The 8,784-nt window shown below is 56.8% G+C and overlaps 1 long non-coding RNA gene across 1 annotated transcript; it reads left to right on the forward strand.

Moving 5' to 3' along the window:
- The first annotated feature begins 1,613 nt into the window (after positions 1-1,613).
- Positions 1,614-5,069, forward strand: LOC119104446 (uncharacterized). Its single transcript, XR_005094935.1, has 3 exons — positions 1,614-1,657; positions 2,633-2,711; positions 3,968-5,069. It is a non-coding gene; the product is annotated as an uncharacterized LOC119104446 (long non-coding RNA).
- Positions 5,070-8,784: the final 3,715 nt, after the last annotated feature.

Here is an 8,784-nt window from a genome sequence, read left to right on the forward strand (position 1 = left end):
CGGCGGCTCGCTCTGACAGGCGGCGCGGCGCCCGCCGTCGGCCGGCCGCCGGCTCCGCTGACGGCTCAGCGGCCGGCCGGCCCGCTGACGACGAATTGAAGCCGCTCGGCTGATCCGGCACCTGCCTCGCCTGCCGGCCGCTATTCGCCTTGCGCTGCACCGGAACACACTGGCCGGATTCCAACGACGGCCGCTACTTGCTGGCCATTTCACAGGCATTTTTTGGCAATGGAATGACATTTCTTGCAAAGCGGCCATTGCCAATGGTGGATGGCAGCGGTGATGGGTCTCATGCCGTTTTCTCAGCGATGCCATTTGCGCTACCCGGACGCTTGGGTGATACCATCCTCATGGACTTCCTGACCGATCATCCGCCTCTTTTTTGAAAACCTCCCTCATTCGCTTGCCGAAACTAGGTGCTTAGGGCACGGCGCGTGCTAGGCTGGGCGATGCAATCATTTCCCCTGTTCTTGGGCAGCGCATGGTGATCGCGGCGGATCTGAAATTCCACATGACGTTACTGGGTGAGCACCGTTGATATCCGGCCAAAATAACGTCCGTGCGTTATTCGATAGATTCAGATCTTTTAGAGCTTCAGATTCAGATAGATTCAGATTCGATAGATTCAGCGGATTATCGGCGTCCTGAGCCTTCTAGTGCACCCGGAGTGGACAACTGTCAAGCACTCATGAGAAACACGGTGGTTAAACGGTACGTTCACACACCTGCCCTGCCCAACGCAGCACTGGATCAAAGCAAACGAGCTCTCCGAGGACCGACACAGAGGCAGGAGTCATACTATGGCCAGCCCAAACGCCAGCACCGAAACGGCGGCGGGCAGCCCGACACCCGGTAAGGAGCACAGCTGGTACCAGCTCAGCACAGAGCATGAGATGCCCGAAACAGTCACACAAACAAGAAGGGGAGCAGCGAGAATCTGTCCGACATGAAACAGATACGACAGCAGTGATTGGTCCAACACAAAGGATTAAAGCAAGCGGCGACCTATCCGACACAAAGCACGGAAGGCTGCAACGACCAGTGGGACATTCGGCGCTTACGTCGCAGGCCCAGGCGACATTCGCATCCGACGAAAGGGTATGGCTTGCCGAAGATCCGGCCGGCGGAGAAAAACTGGTCTGGCTAGGATAATTAATGGCATCAGGCACGTGTCTCGAGTCTCAGCAGCACCGGCCCTTGGCATGCACAGCGCGCGTTACGGACCCGGCCGGCCCCGATGAAGGCCGCGCCCTCTGGCGGCGGCAGCTGTCATCGCTGCAGAGGCGGCGGGACGCGTCGTCGCCTCCTTCGCGTCCAACAGCGGCTACCCCAGACGGCAGACAGACCATCCCCGCCGCGCCGTCGGGACCAAGGGTCCGGACCGCCGGCGCGGGCGCGGGCTGATCACTGATCCCCGGGGCCCGGTCTGCCGGCCCGACAGGCCGGGTCCCGGACTACCGACGCCTCATCACCACTCCCTGTCCGCGCGCCCTAGCGGCGGTATTTCAACTGATGCCCTCTCCCGACAGGTGTCGTCACAGGTCTGACTCCTATGGCTGTCCTGCGTCCATGCCTGTTGCAGTGTTAGCCGCCGGTCTAGCAGTTGTGCTAAGCAATGCTGCGTTGCATGATACATTTCCAGTGGCGAGCGCCGACGGTAAAGCAATCACCGCGTTCTCTGTTTCCCAGGGCTCTGGTGTCTGGACGTGTTTGGTAGCGTAGGGGAGCCGGGTGGGGGTGATGGTGGCGGCGGGATGTGGACGGTGCCAGGGGAACACCTCGAAGCTGGATGTCTCCCGGCCGGCGTGCGGCGACAGTGTTTGGTCTCGTGTTTCAGTCCGCCGGCCTGCCGTGCCGCCTGCCGGCCAGGCGCCTCTCCCCTCCAGAAACCCGTGCCCCGTGCCGGCCCGGCCGACTGCCGCCGATACTGGGCCGTATCGGCCGGCGTGCCGGCCCCGCCCCCTATCCCCCTCTCGGCTGCGGCCGGCGCGGCCCGTCAGCTACGCGCGCCGCTCTGTTTCGCCGCCACATCGCCAGGTGGCAGGCCGGCCGCCGCGGTCAGTAGGGAGATGTGCCGTGGCGCAGGCCAGCCTGGTCCCACGGACCGGGCTCGGCCCGGGCTCTATCTCTCTCTGTCTGTCTGTCTCCCCTCCTCCCCTCTGCCGCGGTCCGGCCACGGCTCTGCCCCCCCCCCCCCCCGCCGACGGCGGCGGGCTGGCCGCTTCCTCAGGCCCTCTTCCTCGTGTGATCGGGATCGTAGACGTGTGACATGGACGTGTGAGGCGTGGGTGCGTGTGATGAGCCGGGGGCGTGTCGGTGGGGTGACGCGTGATGGCGTGTGGGACGAGCTCCGACGCATGCCGCATGCAGCGCTGCTGGCGCTCACTCACAAACTCTTCCGCTTGGCTGCGAGTGGTAACTCTGCCGGCGCGTCGCCGTGGCAGCGCCACGGGGACCAGCCGGCCGCCGCCAGTCCCGTCGTGCCGTGCCGGCCGTGTCTCGGAGCACAAGTTGTTCTCATTGCACGCTCTCCTTGGAGGCTTCCGTGAGTCGCGAACTATGACTCCGTCTGTGCCGAACGTTGTGCCACGCCACGACTGTGTATCAAGTGGCGCTGGTGCTATGTTCACAGGCGTCCAATCGTCGGAGTCACCACAAATGTTTTCAGAGTATGTAGAAGGAGTCTCAGGACATGGACCAACACTCAGAAGGTGAGCATCCTCCGACCGCAGTGCTCCTCCTCCTCATTCGTCGTCCTGCTCCACCTCCTCAGTCCTCCTTCCCCTCCTCAGTCCTCCTTCCCCTCCTCAGTCCTTCTTCTCCTCCTCAGTCTTCCTGCTCCTCAGTCTCAGCCCTCCCTCCGGCTGCATTCGTCTGGTCCTTGTTTTCGTCGCAATCCGAGAACAGGTGCTGCTAGCTGTGCCAGGATCTTAAATATGAACAAAAAAGCCCGTCAGTCGCGTTGTGCTCAAAACATCTGAACAGATGTGCAAAACGATGTGTGGTATAAATGTGCCAAAAGATATGTAGTGTGTATTACTTATATTTAGTTTATATTTTACGTTACTTCACTCATATATAATGTTCCATGTTTCATGGATGGCTGCGATTAATGCTGTAAATACACATCCCTTACTCATGTTTCGCTCGCTTGATGGTCCTGATCAGTATTGTGAAAACAGCATTGTGTGGTGCCTGTGATAAGTTTGGTGAAGAATACCATTGGGGATATTCTTTGATAGCATTTACTCATGATGCGTGAGGCAAGGAATGCGAAAAACATGTGAACGGTTGCTGTCGAATCTGCGCGCGCCCTCGTCAGAATATGTAAACAGTGAATGTCGAATCTGCGCGCGCCCTCGTCAAAATATGTCAACAGTGGCTGTCAAATCTGTGCGCGCCCTCGTCAGAACCTGAGTAGGAAACCACGAGAAACGCAGCAATGGTGACCCTTCTACGTGTTATTGGAATGGGCAGATGTTGCACGCGACTCGCTATCAATGCCAAGCCACAACGGCTCTAACAATAGCGCGCATCGGATATATAGCCTCCGGTTAGGTATTTTTGCGCTCTCTTTACCTTGCATTTCATGACCAAAGGCTAGTCGATGTTTTGATTTGAAATGATGTTCAGAATCGCACTTTATGGAATTAAATCCAGAGAACGCTAAAATGTGAAAAAGAAGCGTGGCCGGGCGCCTGTCTGTCCGCTAGTCCCCTACACCGACCGAAGCCGGTTTTGGCCTTGCGCCTGTCTGTCCGTGTCGGTGCCCGAGTGGCCTTGCGCCTGTCTGTCCCGTGTCCGTGTCCGAGTGGCCGTGCCCCTGTCTGTCTGTGTCCGTGTCCGAGAGACCGTACGCCTGTCTGTCTGTGTCCGTGTCCAAGTGGCCGTGCGCTTGTCTGTCTGCGCCACCTGTGTCCGTGCCGGGGCGGCAGCTCACGCCGGCCTGGCCTCTCCGTTCCTACAGAATGGTCCGCACCGAGACCCGCACGATGACGACGTTCGATGACGAGGGCCGACCGGTGACGCGCACGGTGACGGAGCGCACCACCACCGAGGCTGACGGCACCGAGAGTCGCCAGCTGGTGGAGACCGAAGACTAAGCGGCAGCCAAGCGCCCTGGCCGGCGCCGATGGGCGCGCTAGGCGGGCGGCGGCTCGCCATCAGCACTGGTGCGCGCTGGACAGACTGCTGCCGGCGAACCGAGATGTGTCCACGGAGGGGATGGACTTGTGCTGTTTGCCACACTCACGCCGTGTTGCCTTCTGTTTATGAGAAACGGCTATTGCTGTGGGGCGGGGCGCGACGCCGGTCGCGCGCGCCTGGGACCGGCCACCCGTCGCCTGGCCAGCAAATTGCCCCTTGCTGGCTGAGAGGCGGCGTCGGCCCTGGCGGACGGCGGCGGCCCCGGCCCGGGCTTTGCTTGGGTACAGGGCTCATGGCGACCCACAGAGCACCGGCTTCAGTTGGAGATCAAAAACACTACCGTTAGGTTTGTCTATCGAATGTGACGTTTTGTCCGAATGCTACATTGTCTAGTCAAAGGTAGCCCACTAAATGGTTGATGAAACTGTGCGGAAATTCGTTTTCTTTGTGATTTTTCATGAAGGATCGTGTTTTTGAACGGTGGTGGTCATTGGAAGGACGCTAAATCTGTAACGTGAACGTTATGTGCTAAGAAGGGCCACTTTGGCGTGCACTGGTCATGCAAGCTGCTTTGGGCTTTGAGTATCCGTGTGTCTGTTGTTATATTGCACGCGGGCGCGCGTGCGACGCCGGGCGGGCGTGGCCTCTCTCCATTCTCGGCGCCGCCCCTGCGGCAGGCCCGGCCCGCTCGGCACGCTGTAGATCATGTACCGGCGCGGGCGTGTGCGTGCGCATGCGCGACTGCGTGTGCTATTTGGCTTCAAATACTAGTGTGCGTCCCTTATTCGCGGCAGCTTGTCAAGGCAGGTCAGGGGTGGCCGGCGGGCCTCACAGGGCCTCGGGACTGGCCGGCCATCCCTTCTCCGCTGGGGACGCGGACCTCCGCGGTGCGTGCGACATATGCCAATAAAATAAATATAAAACAAACGTGGTATTTAGTAGTCGCCGGTCGAGCGAGGCATGGGTCGAGGCGCGGCTTAAAGGGAACCGAGGACAGACAGCGGATTGCGCAGGGCTACGGGCCCGCGCAGAAGCTGTTCGGGCGGCTGGGCCGGCGGCGCGGTCCCGAGCCGGGCGCGCGGCGTCGCTGCTGGAGTCATGGCGTCGAACGTGAGCACGGAGCGGCGGCCGTTTCGAGCGGATTAGGTACATGTTGAAATCAACCTAGCTGCGACTCTGTTGTGGTGTTGAACGCTGTGATGATCGCCTCGGCTGCACTGTCGCTGTCCGCGCCGGCAACACAGTGACGTCATGACCACGCTGGCGACACTGTGACGTCACCAACGCACTTGCGACGCAGTGACGTCACTACCGCGCTGACGATCTAGTGACGTCACGACCGCGAAAGAAAGCATGCCGCACTTTATCAGCAATCATGAGTGCGCTGGGCATTCATTGGTGAAAAGCAGATATCGGATGAGGAAGAATCATTTATTTTCAAAACGAAGCTAGAGCCAAGTGACCGAGAACGAAACTATATCACGTGAGCTTGCGCTTGCCGCTGTTCAATATGAAGGTTTTGCTTATGTAACCGCACTTGACGGCGAACAAGCCGAAGGCCGCGCTGGTACGTCCGTCATGGCGATCTCGCAACGTCGGGAGGGCATCCACCCTATCCCGCGTCACAGAGTCGTCTGTTCACTTCCTTAGAACTTCTGGGCATCTTGGAATGTCCAGGGAGTCCACGTCAGCGACACTCGTGGTAGCACGGGCCATTGCAGCAGGTGCTCTTGTACACCTTGAAACAGTCTTCGTCGCTGAAGCACTCGTGAGGTGGCGGGTACTGCTGGGTGCAGACACGCGGGTAGTTGCCATAACATTCGGGGAGATCCTCTGACTACTGGCCGTTGACCGTCGCAGAGACGGAAAACAGGAGCAGACTCGCGAGCACGAGAAACTTCATGGCTGGTGTGTGACGCCTCTGGGCCGGATACATCTTTTATACCAAACAAGCGCTTTTCTGGCAGTTCTGCTAACCGCAACGTGGTGAAGATAGCAGGGAGCCATGATAAACTAAGGCGATTACTGACGCTGCACAACAGCCCTTTTACGTCAGTGCAGTAAGCAGCGAGTAAAATTCTGCATTGCCGCGCCCGTATTCATCGTCGTGCATATCACATCATCAACATATTTGCAGCTGCACCCTTGTCGCAGGAGCACCCGTCCGTACATTGCACACGACTAGTTGAATGATTTCAGCGCGTGTTGAGCCCTAGCGTGGCAGCCGCATTGGCTATAAATTTCAGCAGTGGTTGTTTGGCTGTTTGGTAACGCGTGTCACCTTTTGAGACGATCAGCGTCAACATTTTAATTGCTCATTTCTGTGCAAAATGATTCGTTGAGTTTCCACAGTTAACACGCGCCCGGGTGGCCTGCTAGATACCCTTCGCTCGGATGTGGAGGGGGGGGGGGTCAATTGATCCCGTTGAGATCACGGGAAGTAAGAAAGCTAGAGACACCAAATTTACAGAGTGTGTTGACCTGGGCGTGAAGTCACTTATATCAAAGTTTGAGGCTGCTAGGTGATTAACTTCAGCTCAAATAAGGTCAAGCAAGGTAAAATTCCAGGTTGGTCTCCAAGGTGCCCCAGAACCTGGGCAACTGTCTCTAAGCAAAAGGTCACAAGCCCATTTGAGATCAGTGGCCTTGTTTGACGTTTTCAAGGTCATGTTGATCAAAATCCTAAGACTGCTCTGAGTTTTGCAATTAGATAAGCCACAAAAATTACGCTAAGGAACATGTTCCTAAAACGAAATGTCGTACCCAGGTCATCTTAGGTTCAGCACCTGTTCTGACCTCTAAGAAGTCAGTGAAAGGTCTATAAAGCGGTTCCTGCCGTCAACAAATTCGAAATGAGTACCAGAAACTATCCCATACTGCAAGCCCTAAGGTAATAAACCACGTTGGTTTTGACCTAGGTCAACGTACTTGACCTGACCTTAGGTCAACGTAATTTGCTTATTCAATATTTTTGGTGCCTAAAAAGCATCTCAGAGATGATATGGCTTCGTCAAACACTCCGTTGTTCTATCAGACTGAAAGATTCCCTAGAAATTGCTTTAGCTGAAACCATGGCGTGACTTTGACCTGACATAGGTCAGCGACCTTTCAAGGTACATCTAATTTTTTTCTTACACGATCCGCTATTAAATTTTCTCCAGCTATGCAAAGGTTGGCGCGGCTACGCTTCGCCGTTAGGAAACCATTCTGGAAAAACCTTCGAGGGGGGGGGGGGGCATTTGGCCCCACCCGAGTGCGTGTTAAGCATGCGCAATATAAATATCGTAACGATAACTGGGAACAGGAGCGGCGTATCCAAATTTTGAATGGTGGCGGGGGGTCGTCAACGACTTAACGAATGGCCTTCCAATCCGACGGGCCCCTATATTTCATTGAGGCCGTTTATTCAGTCTAAAATCAGCGCCTGGCCGCCATCGTATCCTAATGAGTTGCGGTACCTGCCTCAACTCAGCTGCGCCAGGGTGGCTGGATTAAAGACTCGAGTGGCTTCGGTGGTCACTATTTGCTCCTGGCGGGCGGGTCTGCGCCCGAGGTCAATGGCTACCAAAGCTCAGCGGGGTGGACCGAACCGGACACTACGGCACATTAAACCTCTGCCACAAAGTTCTGCCATTTAGCTGGAAGTTTGCAATCGGATGGTCGGTCGCCCTCTTTCCGTAGGTAACCTGTGCCTTTTCTGGGCGTGACAAGATGGCACTTCTCAAACATAACGTAGGCCATTTATGAGTTTAACCAAACGTAGGCCCGTCCCGGGCCTAGAAGATGATAGATGCCTTTTCTGCACATGAGATGCTCACTTTCTCCGTCTAAAATGGCTGGTCGCCTGATTAAAAGGGGCTCTTTTAAGTCCACTATGGCTCTTTCCACACCTGACACGGGCCCATCATAAGCTGAAGGCGGGCGCAGGCCTGGGCACCGGGGCATACGTGTATTCTATTTGGTCCACGCGGTCCCTTAGGGCTCTTCGGGACCGACGATTAAGGACCCGACAAGGAGGCCCGAAGAGTTGGCCAGAGGATGCCTCATGGAACCGCGGCCCGCAAATGCCCATCAGAGGGCCTCTTGCGCCAGTTGGGGCCCATTGGGGGCAATGAGCGCCAGCCAGCCGATGCGCGACCGCGCATTCTGAACAGTTTGCCCCGTAGCGACGTATGGCCCATTTCCAAAGTCGGGACCACCCTGCGCCCGCGATTGTCAATCAGAGGACCCTTTGCATTAGTCGGGTCCCTGAGATAATGGTGGACCGCAGTGTTGGTCATAGGCCACAGTATGCCTAACGGGGGACCCTACGGCGGCAAGAGCCCCGAGTCGGCCATGGTTCCGTTTTCTGGACAGGTAAAGGAGCACGACCCCGAATGTCAAGGAGGCTTTTAAGTTGACCGGGCCCGCTGATAATGAAAAAACATAGGATAAATGTCAATGAAAGGATTCATAATGAGACAAAGTGAAATGGCTCTGCGTGAGACATGGACCCAGTAACGAACATGGCCCTGGACGTACACCCCATTTCGGTAAAAAGCCCGATAAACCGAACTAGAGTCATCTGTCAGTTATTGGACCTCCTGTGTCGGTGAGGGATTTTTTTGGCTTCACTTAGCCATCCTGCGTGAATCACGG

This window comes from Pollicipes pollicipes, unplaced genomic scaffold (genome assembly GCF_011947565.3).
Source record: "Pollicipes pollicipes isolate AB1234 unplaced genomic scaffold, Ppol_2.1 Scaffold_6052;HRSCAF=7182_pilon_pilon_pilon, whole genome shotgun sequence".
Lineage (NCBI taxonomy): Eukaryota > Metazoa > Arthropoda > Thecostraca > Pollicipedomorpha > Pollicipedidae > Pollicipes > Pollicipes pollicipes.